Source organism: Drosophila teissieri, chromosome X (assembly GCF_016746235.2).
Source record: "Drosophila teissieri strain GT53w chromosome X, Prin_Dtei_1.1, whole genome shotgun sequence".
NCBI lineage: Eukaryota > Metazoa > Arthropoda > Insecta > Diptera > Drosophilidae > Drosophila > Drosophila teissieri.
Window position 1 is genome coordinate 8626584 of NC_053034.1, and position 15927 is coordinate 8642510.

A 15927-nucleotide genomic window follows, 5' to 3' on the forward strand; every position below is an offset into this window, starting at 1 on the left:
TTTAATTTTTTTTTGTGGGCTCTTGGGCTCCTCTGAGTGCTCCTCCTGATGCCCTAGTGTTTCGTTGTTGTATTAAGCGATTATCACCGCAGGACACTAATCGAATTGAATCGCATCGAATCGAAATCGAAGTCGTAGTCGGGGTAATAGTGGAGCGTGCTTGGCCCTAAGTTATCGTCGCTCCTCCTCCTTCTTTTCCTCCTATTTTTCCGGCAGCTGCCATCTGAATGGCATTTCCCGGCCTCAAAGGCGATCATTGCTAGGAAAGGAGTGGAAATCAATTGCCATTGATTCGCAAATATCCGAAGATAAGCTCAAGAAAACGTTTGCCTTGGGAAAAGTTCGCTGCGCAGGAACAACGATGGAAAATCTGTAAGCGAATTGAGTAAGAAAATGCAGGCTTTTCATGGTTTTCAGGGTTACTAAATAAAAAATGTGTTGGATTAACAGCATTGGAATTATTTCAAAAGGAAAGCAAAGCAGTAAGACTCAGAGTTTACTAAACGTTATATATCTAGTTATTATTTAATTAAATAAACCATTTATTTATTCATTCAAATGAAGAGTGTGCCGTTTAGGAATGATACCGATTGTCTTGCAGATAAGTAAAGTTCAACTGGTTTATAAAGAGATTCGCGCAGAATCTGGGGAATCTTTCGAATCTTCAGAGGCAACTACACTCTGAGAAACCCGCCTTATCTCCCGGGGGCAAATGGCGCATAATTTCCATTTGGAACGGCCATTTTTGCCACAGCAATTACTTTGGTAGCCTGAACCTGTCTCGGGGAAACGCCCCCCCTGCTCCCCAACAATTTTTCAGCGAACGCATTGCATTCGGTGTAGTTTTTGTTGTGCAAAACAACAAAAAAAAAAAAGAGGCAATAAAAATTAAGTTGCAGTTGAATTTGAAATTCAGATGACGACGACGACGACGGACGACGACGACGACTTGCCCAATTATTATTAATAATAGCAACAACAGCAGCAGCAGCAGCAGCAGCAACTTGAAGAAGCAGCAGCAGCAAGTTTTAGCAGGAAAAAAAAAAATACGGAGGAAAAAAGTTAATAGGACCGCATTCATTAAATCCATTTAATGCACAGAGAGGCAAATTATTGCGCTAAAGGAAAAGCAACAACACACTCGGAAAAAAAAGGCCGGCAGAAAAAACGAAATAATTGCAGTTGGCTGAACACCCCAAATGGCCAAGAAGAAGAAGAAGCAGAAGCAGAAGTAAAGAAGTAGAAGAAACGGCGACGTTCGGTCGGCGGCCATTAAAATGGCCAACGAATTGGCCAAAAGTGGGCTGGAAAGGGGCAGGTGGCAGGGGGCGGGGGGCGGATGGAGTTGCCAAGTCCAACTGGCCATGTAAACTGGCTTCGCGGCCTGTGCAAGCGAGAGAGAGAGCGAGAAAGAGAGAGAGACACGGAGAGTCGCGAATAGAGCGAGACCGAAAACCGGTAGCTCCACTTTAATGAGCGCCAAACGCAAAGAAACAAAAATTCCAGTCAAAAGGAGCTGCGGCCTGTTCCCCCTCCCCCAAAAAATACAGGGTACTCCAAGGGTGTACTCCTTACTTTTTAAGATGCAGCGAAAAAATGCGTCATTGATTCAAATTTTATGCGCTTTTTGCAATTGAATAGTACTCATACTTTTATAGTAAGATTCAAAGGTATTCTTTTATGTATTTTCTATTCAACAATTTCAAAATAATTCTTTTTCCGTGAAAAAAAAACCTTAAGAAATAATTTTATCTTATTTTCTCTTTTAACAAACAGTTGCAGTCTTTAGAATAATACATTTACAGGGTATTTCACGCTTCGGATGCCTGGAAGGTTGGCAATGTTTGTGCTGCCCGCATTAATTACTTTCTGGGAAAACACGCGCGCCATTTTGGTTTGATGGGTCAGCTGAAGGGGGCGGGGGGTGGCATTTCCTTCACTCCATTTAAATTGTAATTTCCATTGGCTTTCCATTTGTGCATTTTTCGCGTTCGGTTTGCCCCAAAAGATTCGCCGTCTCTTTCTTAATCGTCAAACAATTTGCAAATCGCATGCAATTTTCCTGCCTTCTGACTTTTCCTCGTTACTGCCTTCGTGCTGTTGCATTTCCTGTCGCCAGCTAAACCCCCTTTTCCCCCCCTCTCCCCCCATTTTCCGCCGCCCCTGACCATTCCCGCATACGTTTTGTATATTACATGATCATTAATGAACTGCTCCAATTATAGAGAGCGAGGAGAAAAATTACAGAAAACAAAAAGTACGTGAGGAAAATAAAACATACTTCCATATCTGGATTTCCATATTGCAGGGGGGGGAATGGGAGGGGGGGCCCGGGGGGTTTCTGGGGAGGCGCCTTGGTCACTTAAATTGTTGTTTTGCATGTGAACTTCACATTTTCCACACCTTTTAATTGACGGGCCCAAGCGAATCCATTCGGAATAGGACGAACGGCCAACGAGCGAGTGATGGTAAATGGTAAATGGGAAATGGAAAATGGGAAATGGACAGGGGAAATAGGAAAATTTCTGAGCGGAAAGCGCCAGCTGCCCGTAGCAATTTCTGCGACTTTCCGCCGCGTTTCCGCCGCCAACTGGGCCACGTCATCGGATTCAATTGTCCAGCGGAACCACGTGGATCCGATAGACAGATTGGGTATCTGTATCTGCATCTGCATCTCTATCTGTATCTGTATCTGTAAGCTGAGCACCCAAGAGAGGTTTTCAAAATAAATCGGTCACAAGTGTAAAATTACTTGATTATTACCTTAAGCGAAATATAAAAACATTTGTAAGCTAAAAATAATTTGTATGTTTATATTATTCACAACTTGGCTAAAAATGCTTATAAAGATGAAAGAATAACTGTTTTGTGCAGCTAATTACCAAATCTAACCATCCCTATCATTTTTAAACGGATTTAGGAAAATTCATTTATGGATCAGTTTTTGCGTTGTTTGTAAGGGGTAACATCGGAAAAAATTGCAAAATATGTGAAAAAAAATGTATATCCATTTTTAAACACAGTTTTATTGGAAATTTAATGACGAACTCAACGAGATATGGCAATCCATAATCAGACCATTATTTTTGAAGTTGTGGACAAAAAACCGATATTTATATGACAAAAATTCGGATAAACACCTTTCGGCAAAAACTAACATCAAAAAAATTGAAAAAAAATGTGAAAAAAATGCATTTTTATTTTTAAACACAGTTTTTTTTGGAAATTTAATGACGAACTCAACGAGATATGGCATTCCATATTCAGACAATTATTTTTTAAGTTGTGGACAAAAAACCAATATTTATATGACAAAAATTCGAATAAACAGCTTTTCGCAAAAACTAACATCATAAAAATGTAAAAAAGTAAAAAAAAAATGAATTTCCATTCTTGAACACAGTTTTATTGCAAATTTAATGACGAACTCAACGATATATGGCTTTCCATAATCAGACAATTATTTTTTAAGTTGTGGACAAAAAACCGATTATTATATGACAAAATACGGATTAACAGCTTTTGGCAAAAACTAACATCATAAAAATATAAAAAAAAAGTGAAAAAAAATCAACTTTCATTTTTAAACGCAGTTTTATTGGAAATTTAATAACGAACTCGTCGAGATATGGCACTTCATAATCAGACAATTATTTTTTATGTTGTGGACAAAAAACCGAATTTTATATGACAAAAATACGGATAAACAGCTTTTGGCAAAAACTGACATCAGAAAAATTGGCAAAAAATGTGAAAAAAAAAAAATTTTATTTTTAAACACAGTTTTGTTGGAAATTTAATGACGAACTTATCGAGATATGCCATTCTATATTCCGACCATTATTTTTAAAGTTGTGAACAAAAAACTGATATTTATATGACAAAAATTCGAATAAACACCTTTTGGCAAAACTAACATCAGAAAAATTGGCAAAAAATGTGAAAAAAAATTAATTTAAATTTTTAAACACAGTTTTATTGGAAATTTAATGACGAACTCAACAAGATATGGCATTCATTATTCCGACAATTATTTTATAAGTTGTGGACAAAAAACCGATTATTATATGACAAAAATTCAGATAAACAGCTTTTGGCAAAAATTAAATAATTAATTGGAATTTGTATCATAACTTGGCTTAAAGTTGTCATATAGCTGAAAGAATAACTGTTTTGAGCAGCTAATTACGAAATCTAACTATTCCTGTTTCTTTTTTGACGGAATTTGGGAAATTGATTTTTGGGTCAAGTTTTGCATTTTTTGTAAGGGGTAACATCATTAAAATTGGCAAAAAAAATAGCAAAAAAAAAATTGTCAACTTTTGAACACAGTTCGATTGGGAATTTAATGACGAGCTCAACGAGACATAACAATCCTCATTTAGAGTACAACTTGAACTGTTTTGGTCAAAATAGTGATTATTTTTGGGGTAAGACGTAAAAAAGTAAGTGCAGTGATTTCAGAGGGCGTTACTTGGGAAAATACTTGTCAATCACGCTGGAAGCTGTGGAATAAACCCACTGACGCAACCAATTGGAAAATTGAAATGGGCGCGTTACGTAAGGCCAACTCAGTAGCAGGTTACTGGACATTCGTTCGATTGGCACTCAATCAGCCGCCTGAAATATTGTATCTGCCAGATCTAAAAATCCCCCGCACATCCCATGTATTGAAACGAATTCCGTCACGTAAGACGCGATTGGCACCTGCGTGGCATGGAGTGGAGTGGCGTGGCATGGAGTGGAGTGGCATGGAATGGCGTGGCGTGGCGAGTCAATGAAATCGATGGAATCGAGTTGATATTGGCCCGAATCGATATAGCCGGGCTAAGAGCGAACTAACGGTTAGCGGGCCATTTCGCAGGTAAGTTAATAATGCGCAGTGCCCCGCGGGAAATTGCAGAGAACGAAAAGCCAGCGCATTCGTAATTGAGCTTATTATTATTTTTTTTGTTTGCTTGTTGTGTGTGTGTTGTATGATTACGTTTTAGCAGCTTTCTTTTCGCTCGAAATGACGCATTTTTGTGCCGGCCAGCAAAATGGCAACAATCGCGGAATCGCAAAATCGCTAGCCAGAAAGAGATGGCTGGCTCAAGCGGCGGCGTTTCGCGATTGGATTGCAAGAAACTGAGCAAAAAACAAAAACAAAAAACCGGCCCCGCTGGCAAACACACACATTCGCACAACCAGCAACATCCACAGCAACCAGCAACATGCACACCAGCAACTAGCAACATGCAGCAACAGCAACAGCAGCAGCAGCAGCAGCAGCAACACGCGGACAACGCCTTCCAACGTGACTGATTGCCACTTGGCACGCAAGCCAAAGGAAGCCAGCCACGTTGCCAAAGTTACTGCAGTCAGTGGTTTGGCTAAAAACTAAAATAGCGCCCCCCGCCCCCCTCCGTCCCCCCTTCAGCGCAGCCATTGTGGCCAAAAGCAATGGCCGTCAAAAGCCGCTGTTGTTTACCATTTTGTGCGTGTGTGCTGCGTTTTATTTGCTGCTGGCATGCAAACTCAAGCCCCTTTTTTATTTCCAGCCACACCCGATCCTCAGTTGGCTTGGGTTACAAAAAAAATAACAAAAAAGAAAAAGAAAACTGGTTAGATAGCAGGGGGGGGGTGGTGAGGGGGAAAACTCGTTGGATGCTCTCCACCAAGATGATTGACTTCTGCTGTTACACTTTAAGCAGCAGCCATCGCTGCCGATGGGTACTACACTATATACACGTGGATCGGCCAATTATAGAGGCGACTCTATAAAAAAAAGGAACCTTATTGATAAGGTGTGAAATGAAAACATTCCAATAAAAAATATATAAAACAAATATTAGCAAGTTGTGCACTCTTTCTAATACGAAATACTTCATTCGCTGTAAATACATACCACATTATTATTAAACTACGATTGTTATCTAATCTATCTATCTATCTATCTTTTAGCTATCTATCTATCTATCTTTTAGCTATCTATCTATCTATCTATTTATCTATCTATCTATCTATCTATCTATCTATCTATCTATCTATCTATCTATCTATCTATCTATCTATCTATCTATCTATCTATCTATCTATCTTTTTTAGTATCTCGAAAATGATCTTAATCATATTAAAATGCTTATCCTGTGTGATTTGAAGCCACTTTGGAGCACTTTTAGCTAGAGATCCCACTCAGTTTGCAGTCTTGCCAAGCAGTTGCATCTATTTGTGGCATCCATTTGGGCTAATAGTTTATCTCTTGCGTAGCTGTCATATTACAGGGTATCTGAAGCTTCGTTCTGGCCAATTTCGGGCTATTTGTCTCTGCCCGATTACCGATCAGCGATCGAGTCAGAAACTGGAATTGTGGGCATCATCAAAATGCTGCCGTTGTTATTGTAATTTTTTATGATAATTTGCGGAATTTTGTTTGCTGCTGTTGAGCGTGATTACAAGCATTGCACTCTTGGCCATCAGCGGGCTGTTCTTGTTCTTGTTTTTTTCCGCTTTTTTGCTTATTTTTTTTATTTTTTTTTTGGCCCGCAGGCACTGGAATCGGAGGCAGTGAATCGGAGTTGGCCAGTTTCCAGACTTGGGGCCATCGAAGCATTGTTATTAGGCGCATCTTATCGACAGGAAGCGATCATCGCACATTGGAATGGCCTCGACTTCGACTTCGACCCCCCCTCCCCCCTTTCACCTCCCTGAAAAGAGGGAGGGTGGGGGGGTTAACCCCCCTTTATTAACCCCCTTTTTATGAGTGCCACTGATTGCTGGCTGTGCACTTGTTGTTGCAGTTTGCTGCTGCTGCCGTTGCCATTTGCAGTTGCAGTTGCTTATTAAATGGATTTCGTTGTATTATTAAGTTCTCTGGCATTCGTGGAAATTGTTACTTAGCCAGCGCAACTGGTTGTGCTTGTGGTTGTGCAGTTGCTACTGCATTGCAGTGATACTCGCAATTTTCCATCTCGATTTGGCATTGTTCGTGCCCGAGCAGCACCATCCACAATCCGGCAATCCAGCAATCCGGCAATCCGACAATCTGGCTATCTGGCTATCCGGCAATCCAGCAATTCAACTGGGCCAAAACCAGATGCCAGATACATTTAGTGGCTTTGTTTCGCTGGCTCCCCCGCCAAAGTGTGAATAAATGCATATTAATCTGGCGCTGTTTTGCCTTAATTATTTATCATTACTTGGTTTAGGCCACGTAATTGCCAACTGCAAGTTTCCCTTTTTGGTTTTTCCTTTACGCCAGCTGGAGGAAAATGGCAAATAGAGACGTTAGATTTGGACCAAAGATTTGGGGAAAATCATAGAGGAAAGTTGCAACTCTATTTTAGCTTGACTGCGTGGCTTTACCCCCATTTTTTTTAGCAAAATTAGAGGCGCATTTTGCATTTTAAATGGTGTGAATTGGAATTTATACTTTTACTTGACTTGCAATATTATAATAAGTTTCTAGGCACAATTCAGCATTATAAGCTACTTAAGATCATAAATATATTTTAGAAATCTCGCAGGCAAATCGAAAGCTATGTATTACTTGCTACATACTACTTACTATTACTTTTCAAAATACGTTTATGCCAAGTCTATTCACACGTTAAGTCTTTAGAAGTACATATTTTCTTTGTATTTCTAGGGACCTTTTTGAATTATGACAGCGCCATTAGATCAATCATTCAGCTATTTGCACTCAGCTTGAGTTGAGGGAATTACGCTGAAGGACCTCCCGACGACCTGAGAGGTCCTAGCACGTGCTCTTTGCCCTCCCCGCCCCTCTCCACCTCCGGGGGTAATCAATCTTTCAATTACTCAAACAGCGCGCGAAAATTACGCTTTTCATTTTGCCAACCAGCCAACTAGAGAGGGAATAATTTTCAATGTTTTTTTGAAATCAAATTATTCGCCAACTGGCAACTGTTTGATTCCAGGCAGCTGCAGCAAGGACACCGAGGACACCGAGGACTTGGCATTCTCGGGACAGGATGTTGGAAAAACGATACTCGCGCGCATTGTTGCCGATAATTATATAGTGCGTCGATGTCGATCCAACGCACCCAGATTTCGCTATTCAGATGCCGAGGAGCGATTGGTGCACATGGGCACATGGCCATCCATCAGGAAATCGCTGGCATCAGCGAGTCGCAAGCACATGGCTTCCGCTCGCCAGGACACTCGAGACGCAGGACCAACAGCAGCAGCAGCAACAGCAGCAGCAGCAGCAGCAAGTTCCTGGATTCGCGGCACCCTGGGCTCTGATTTTTTGGGTGCTGTGAAAGCGCTTCCGGCCGGGCTCTATAATTATATTAGTGCGGAATTCAATGCCCGAAAAGGGTGCACTACTCACACACACGCACAACACGAGCTGGCGAGTCCTGCGTGGAAAGTGCTGCGTAATTACGACAAATCACAGACAGCGTAATAGAATTCAAGAGCTAGTGCCAGATTTTACACCAGGAGAAATATATTTTCGAAATTCATTAATTAGTTGAACCACTAATTGGCATTTTAAATATAATTTTAAATATATATAATAAATATATACCATTACTGTATGTATATTAAAAAACAAAATATTTAATAATAAATAATAAAATGAATAAATAAATATATATAATAAATATATATGTACTATTACTGTATGTATATTAAAAAACAAAATATGTAATAATAAATAATAAAATAAATAATAAATAATATTAATATTTAATAATAAAATCAAGTGAACGGGTATATGTATATATATTTGCCAGCAGAAAACATGTTGAACTTCATTTCTTTTCTCAATCAATTTACATGCTAAAGTGCCTGGGAAGAAAGTACTTACTTACTGAAAGTACTTACTTACTTTTAGCCCTCAAAATGAACTCATATTCGTATTTGTTTTAGCACTTAGCCAAATCGGCAATTGGCAATTGGCAACTGGAAATTGGCTCACCCTAAATCCAGATTGCAGCAGTGTATTGTGCGCCTTTGGTTTTCGCACACTTCCGGTTTGACATGTGACAGGCAGCGTGTCCTTGCTCCCCCGCTCCCCGCTCCCTCCTCACCCGATGCCCGTTGCCCGTTGCCCATGTGCCGAGTGGGCGTGTCACGCCCGCCCGTCAAATGAATGGGCTGCTCCCCACCTTCCTCCTTTCGCACAGGATGCAAAACCAACAAAAACGAAAGCAAAGCGAAAGAACAAAAATTCAAGCAAAATGAATGCAAGAGTAAAGGCAAAAAAAAAAAAAGAATAATAATAATAATAAAAACCCGCGCCAGAAATGGGCCGGCTGTGGAAGGTCCTGGCCGGGCTACTACAGCTCTTTGGGGGCGTGGCAGGATCCGGGGTTTTGCACCTCGTCAACGTCCCCCCCCTTCCCCTTTTCCTGCTGCTGCTGCTGCATTTTAAAGGAGCTCGCTCGCTCGCGTTTGTCGCTCGTCGCACAATTGGCACGCCCGTCACGCCGCCGCCTCCTGTTCTCTGACGCTCTGCATCTCGCTGCCCAGCATCGGGAATGTCCTTTGTCCTTTGTCCCTTGGCCAGGTCCTGTTAATGGCCCGGTCCTCTGGCTGCACAGCAAGAAAATACTAGCACAAGCATCGAACTCTTTGTTTTCATTTTACAGCATTTTTAAGTCAATTAGGTGGCAATATAGATAATAGATTATTAAAAGCATGCTTTAAAAAAGGGCAAAAATAAAGACTTATAAATTAAATGAAAATAGTGAAGTTGCTTTGCATTGTTATAAAATATTTACAATAGATCAAATTGCTTTTAAATGTTATAAAATAATATAATATAATTGCTTTTCAAAGTTAAAAAATAATTACAATATATCAAATTGCTTTTCAAAGTTTTAAAATAATTACAATAGATCAAATTGCTTTTAAATGTTATAAAATAATTACAATAGATCAAATGGCTTTTTATGTTATAAAATAATTATAACTATTGTAATTAAATTAAATTAAATTAAAATAGTTATGTTGCCGTTCAATGTTATAAAATAATAAATCTAAGAGTTAAAATAAGTAATTGGATTTCGATGGTTTTGAAACGCATTTGAAGCTGCTTAAATGATTTTAGTTTATGGTTTTAGTTTATTTCATAGGGACTTTCATTTGCTGCACTTATTCGAGGACTCACTGAAAAGTAGAGCCCATTTATTGCAGTGTAGCCACACAAAATCACACGAACTGAAGTACGCACCAGCGTTCCATGGAACGTGTCGACCTAATCAGCTGCGAGCTGCGCGTTGTCCTCGTCCTTGTAATCCTTTTTGTGCATCAATACATATGGATATGGATGTGGAAGGGAATGGAATAAAATCATAAGGCTGCACTCCCGTTCCGCCCATTTTGGCCCTCGCTTTTTCGGGGGCGTGGCCAGTTGGCTGCATAATTGTGTGGGCGCTGATACACTTAAAAATTTTACCAGAAAACTGAGAAACCCATTTGACAATCTCTTCCGCATTTGCTGCTAATGCGGATCAGATCCTTGACAGTAACAATGCGTCCTGGGGGCGGAGTTGCCATTGTGGGTGGGTCCCAGTTATGACAGCCTAATATGAAGGATTATTCTGGGGGATTCGTCGGAAATGTTTTGCGAATTGGCTTACGATGGCATTTGGGTATTAACATTAAATCGCTGGCAGTTGGGCACTCTGAAAAAGGGGTGTGATAATGCTGTTTCTGAGAGCACTTAAATATGCCAACAATTGATCTGTAATTATTTGCATAAATCCTCTTCACAACTTGTTCAAAATATATAACACAATAATAACTCAGTTGTATGTATCTTTAAAGCCTTCGTAAATTAGCAAGTAAATTATAGCGAGTATACATTTCTATGTATGAATTGGTTTCAAATGTAGTTCGTATAAGAAGTAAAGCACATTTGAATATAATATTTTAATATAAAAAATCTATATTATTTAAAGTATAGAATCCAGAGAGAGAGACAGACTGAAAGCGAGGCCATCTGGGAAAAATGGTGCATCCCCTTGAATCGATTGACTGACTGCGGCATTTGGGCCAAGTTCTGTGGCCAATGGTTTCGACCTGGCCCTGTACTTATCGCAATTACACGGTGGCAACTTGCCACAGCAAGTGGCACGTTGCACATCACAGTGCGTGTGTCTCGCCGCATTAAAAGTAGACAAATAGTACAATAATATATTAAATGGTAAAAACCAGTAAAAAAAGAGAAAAAAGGGTTGCCAGGTGCGTGACAACGAGATGAGAAAATGAAAATGCGCTCGTCTGCCCGTTGACGTTTTTTTTTTTCCATTGCACGCATATGGCTTATGGGTTATTATTGCCACTACTACTACTACTGCACTGGAAATGCGTTTTTCAATTTGCAGTTAAATGGCAGTTAGAAAAGTACACGCGAACCCTGAGATACTCGTACAGCCGCCTTTGACTTCTCCGTTGACCGCAAGGGCGATTACCAAGGTCCATCAAGCATGGCAAAAATGGGGGAACACAAAAAATAAAACAACAAAAATACTAAAAAATAGTTTACAATAAAAGGAAAAACAAAAAAAAAATAGATGGCAAATGGGGAGGCAGATGGCCAAACAGATTGGTGGGCCAAGAAAAAGAAGCCGAGCTAAGTGAAGCCAATCGGCGGTCGTTGTTTGCCACAACAAACAATCGTTGGTTGGCCAGCGGAGGGTTAAGCCATCTGCCCTCTCGCTCGCACAGCCGCTAGGCCATCTCTTTCGCACACGGTCTCCAACTATGCGTATCATCCCAGCCATGGGACTCTTGCCTCAAATGAAATGAAAAACTGAAAGAAAAAAATAATAAGCAGAGGAAATATATAGATAGATAGATATATAAACTGATTATTAACTTTAACCGCGTAATTACAGGAGGAGGCGGTCTGGGGGCGTGGCACTCGTTCCGTTGACAGTTTTTTCTTCTATTTGTATCTCCAGTCAGTCATTGTCATATGCTTGGTTATAATGTATAGTATATCTGAAAAAAAAGCCACTCATTCGCATTTTTCACATTTTCCATTCAATTTTTTGTCGTTTTTCGTTTTTGGTTCGTTTCGTTTATTTGCCATAATCACATAGGCGACGAGCAATGTTTATTTAATTTCGCTCATTGTTGTCTGTTTATTATTATTTTTTGTTGTTGTTTTTTTTCTTTTTTTTTTTGTTGTTGTTGTTGCGCTATGCCTGTAATGTAATCAGGGGGCTGTGGCACGCCCACTTTGGTCAGCGTTTTGTCGAACATTTTGCACACAAACGTTTAATTTTTTTCGTATTTCTTTTGTTATTCGATTTGTTATGGTTTTTTTTTTTTTGTATTGTTTGCGATGTTTGCACAAATTATATGTTGTAAACAAATCACACAAAAAGTAATACAAACCTGCATGGGTCGTATACATTTAAGGGCTTAACTTAACCTGTAATCAAAAACCTAAAAGTTCTAGAACTTGGAAGATGAAACAAAATAGCAAAAATAATTATGCTAACTATGCTGTAAGAATATATTTATAAGATAAAAATATATATATATTTAATTTATCCAAGCTTGCTAATATAATTCGTTAATTACGCATAATGTTGCCAAAGTTTTGGGCCACTCAGGCGATTCGCTTTGCATGCCAAACAAAATCGAATTATGAACTGAAATTATGCAAAAAAATAAAAATAAAATCAAAATTATAGGAAAGGGGAATGTCCGAATCAGTCAAGTGTGCATAATGCGTCGGTTTATTCATGGGAAGTCGATTGAAAACGTGGATAAATGCCAATTGTGCTGAAAGTTCGTTAAGCAATTAAAAAGTTTGACAAAACACAACGAAATTAACGCACAAACACATCAGGCGCGATTTTCAATTTAAGCATTTGTATTTATATCCTTTTTCTGCATATACAAATATATGTATATATATATATATAAATAACCCCCGGTTTTTGGTTAAATTGTTTTGTTTGCTTTTATAGGTTTACTACGGCGAGCGAAGGACATTGAATGCATATGCATGCATATGTGGGGACCACATGCTGTGCATGCTCCTTTGTTTGCCACCGATCCTTTTGGCCAGGACACTTCTGCGGTTAGCCAGGGGGGTGGGGATGGAGATGAGGAAGCAGCAGCAGCAAAGGATCGCAGCTCGAGGGATGCAGCATCATGCCAAATGCAATCTGGCCGATCGATTCGATCGATCAGACAAATGCCAGGCGACCGAAAACTGACAGCCATTATCATCGTTTATGGGGATTTACGAGCCCCTCACTCTCTCACTCTCTCTCTTCGGCAATTGTGTGTGCGGAAAATGGGAAATGCACAATTGGAAAATGGGAAATGGGCAGAGGGTTTTCCCCCTCCGCTGGCCGTGATTTGTCACTGTGAAAATTTGTCAGCGCATGTCGCGTAATTAGAAGGCCTCGAGCACAACAACTGCAAAACGGAGTTTTTGGTAATTCGGATTTTGGATTTCGGAATTCGGAATTTTCCTTTAATTGATAAATTGTGTCGCATGCTGCGTTGTCCTCGACGCCGACCGCACTGCCATTGTGTCGCTGGACTCGGGAGACAGGGATTCAGGAGACAGGGATTCAGGATACAGGGATTCAGGATACAGTATACAGTATAGAGGATTCTGGATTCAGGACTACGGGTGCCGAACTCTGAACTGCGGACGCTCATTGTCAGTTGCGTAAAGTTGACATTTATGCGTGTTATTGTCTGTCCCCTCGACGATTGAGCGTATCAATTACTTGGGCAAACACAATCGAGTCCGCAGCCCTCATAAAGGACTTTGACTTCTGTGTGCCAGTTTGTCTGCCATTTGCCATTCGGCATTTGTGTCCTTGTTGTAACTTTTTATTATTTCCCTCACTTGCCTCTCACTTTTTGCCTGGCCGTCGTTGGCCATTTATGGCCGTGTCTATTGTGCGGCAAGCAGAGGAATCTGTATGTCCTTTTTATTATTTCTTATCATTCTTTTTCTTTTTATTTCTTTTTTTTTGTCTGCCGGTGGGCAACGGTAACTACTTCCTGGAAGTCTCTATTACACTGAAAACTTACCGACCACGGGCGGCTCCTTTGAGGGAATCTGGGAAATAAGAGCGGTCAGTTCCAACAAAGGGCTAAACAAACTTTGCCTCAAGTTGCAACAATTAATTGGAATAATTATAATTGATATACCAATTTGCAAGTGCAAGCAAATGCATACAAAGTCTAGGGGTAATAACAATAGAGTTATTAATTGTAACTTGCAAACTAATGTCATGCTTGGGAACTAAGAATATATGCTTATAAAAATCATAATTTTTAAATTAACAAACAAACAAATGGTTAGCAAAAGAGTCTAAATATTTGAGAAGTAAGAAAAAGGCCTAAATATTTGAAAAGTAAGAAAAAGGCCTAAATATTTGAAAAGTAAGAAAAAGGCCTACATATTTGAAAAGTAATAAAAAGGCCTACATATTTGAAAAGTAATAACAAGGCCTAAATATTTGAAAAGTAATAAAAAGGCCTACATATTTGAAAAGTAATAAAAAGTTTGAAAATACATTGATCAATTTTAATATGACCTAAAAACCATTCCTAACAAGCACAACTCTTAAATAAAAGCCTAGAAATCAATAAGTGACACTTTTCTGTGCCTTTGAGTGTCTTTAAAAATGCCTTTTGAATATATATATGTACATATATGTATATACATGTATGTATTTGTTAGAATTTTCCACAATTATCATTTTTAATTTTCAGCAGTGCTGTGCATGTGTGGCTAGTTGTTGGCCATTGTGGGATAGTTGGATACCAAGTTACTCGCATGCGGGGACATTTGTGCGGCGGCCTTTGGCAAATTGCAAGGCATGTTGAATCGATTCGAATCGAAACGAATCGAATCGAATTCGATTTAACTACTGCCAGTGCACACAAAACGACAATTGCCGATCATTTTCTAATTAAATCATTAAACTTAATAGCCACTTGTCTCTCGGAGGTGGTCGAGTGGTCGACCAGAATGCCAACGACATGAGTTGTCGACTTAGAATGGCTCTAATGGCAAAGGGAGTTCTAAAACGCGGAGAATGGGTTGTGAATAGTCCTTGCCGAGCAACCAGGACACTGGTCAACTGACCAGCCAGGTAGTTTCACATTTTCACATTTTACATTCCCTTCGCCGCCAGATTGCTGATTCAGATGATTAATGCTAAATGGATTATGTCAAATTGCGTAAATGCCACGAGGTTCAATTGCTTTATTCCCCTGCGGCGCTCATTGTCCTCTGTGTGACTGGCAAAATTCAATTGCTGCAGTTGAGAACTGGTCCATCGTTATGGTATTTTTTGGAACTTTTCTTTAAATTAGCTGCCACATTACCACATACCAAATAGTTGACAGTCAGCGCACAGATTTCCGGCGCAAATTATTCTGCTCGAACGGCCAACGACAAATGATTTTCATTAGGATTTCTGTGGAGTGCGGAGAATTTTATTTTTTCAGAATTTTTAGAAAGGAAACTCGAAGGTAGCGAAGGGGCTATTGATTTTGAAATGGAAATGGTTGACAAATTTCAAGTAGAATTTATGGTTAGCATTTAAATTATGTACTAAAATAATGCACTAAATAATGAAATATATTTAAGAGATAGAAGTAGAAGTTAAGTACATAATTCTTAAATAATTCTCAAAGTCATATAGAAACTAAAAAGCTGCTAAGAAACTCTTGTCTTATGATAGTTCCTGAAATTCCTTTAAAATTCACTAAAATTGTAGATTTTTTTAAAGGAATTTCAGCTTATTTGTATGCCGCAATTAGCCAATTTGGTTTGATTTTTCAGTTTGGGCGATTTCTTTCAACTTTAATAACACGACCAGCAACTGAAATCAGGTGACCAGGTGGGCGGTTTGGACTTTTCCAAGGGCTTTTCACCGCTCGGCAATTTGTTGCACAATTCTATTTACGTAAGCAGAGCCG

General features: G+C 39.4%; 1 long non-coding RNA gene across 1 annotated transcript; it reads right to left on the reverse strand.

The window, feature by feature from the left end:
- Positions 1 to 11618: 11618 nt before the first annotated feature.
- Positions 11619 to 15476, reverse strand: LOC122624893. The gene is made up of 3 exons (XR_006326518.1): positions 15338 to 15476; positions 11851 to 11958; positions 11619 to 11767 (listed from the first exon to the last, which is right to left on the reverse strand). It is a non-coding gene; the product is annotated as an uncharacterized LOC122624893 (long non-coding RNA).
- Positions 15477 to 15927: the final 451 nt, after the last annotated feature.